Source organism: Octodon degus, unplaced genomic scaffold, assembly GCF_000260255.1.
Source record: "Octodon degus isolate 3935 unplaced genomic scaffold, OctDeg1.0 scaffold00001, whole genome shotgun sequence".
Classification (NCBI taxonomy): domain Eukaryota; kingdom Metazoa; phylum Chordata; class Mammalia; order Rodentia; family Octodontidae; genus Octodon; species Octodon degus.
The window spans coordinates 24722664-24723124 of NW_004524577.1; positions in this window are offsets into that span (position 1 = coordinate 24722664).

The following is a 461-nucleotide window of genomic DNA, read 5'->3' on the forward strand; positions in this document are numbered from 1 at the left end:
ATTCCAGTATTACCCACCCATAGTGATGAGGTGAGGCACAGCCGTAGGAAACAGCTGTGAGGAGGGTGCAGGCTAGTCACATACCCCTGAGAAGCTTAGGCTCTTGCTGGGAAGGACACAGGATTCACTATCTATTGTGAGAAACCAGCCCAGAGGATGTGTCTTTCAGATGTGGTTGGATCTTGAAGTCCTGGCATCAAGTCCCGCAGTCTGCTTGAATCCCCTCACCCTTACGATACTGTCTGCATTGTGCCGAGAGCAGGAGTCTGATTCTTCTCCCTATCTACCAACATGAGCAAAGACATGCATTGGTTTGGAAAGTTGCTACGTGTAGTCTGGAGCACACAGACAAAGGGGCCTCTGGAGCAGAGGGGCATATCACTAACCCACAGGCCATAGAGCTAGGTGGAGAAAAACATAGCATGCTAGATTCTAAGACTGCGGATCCTGGAAAAAAAAAA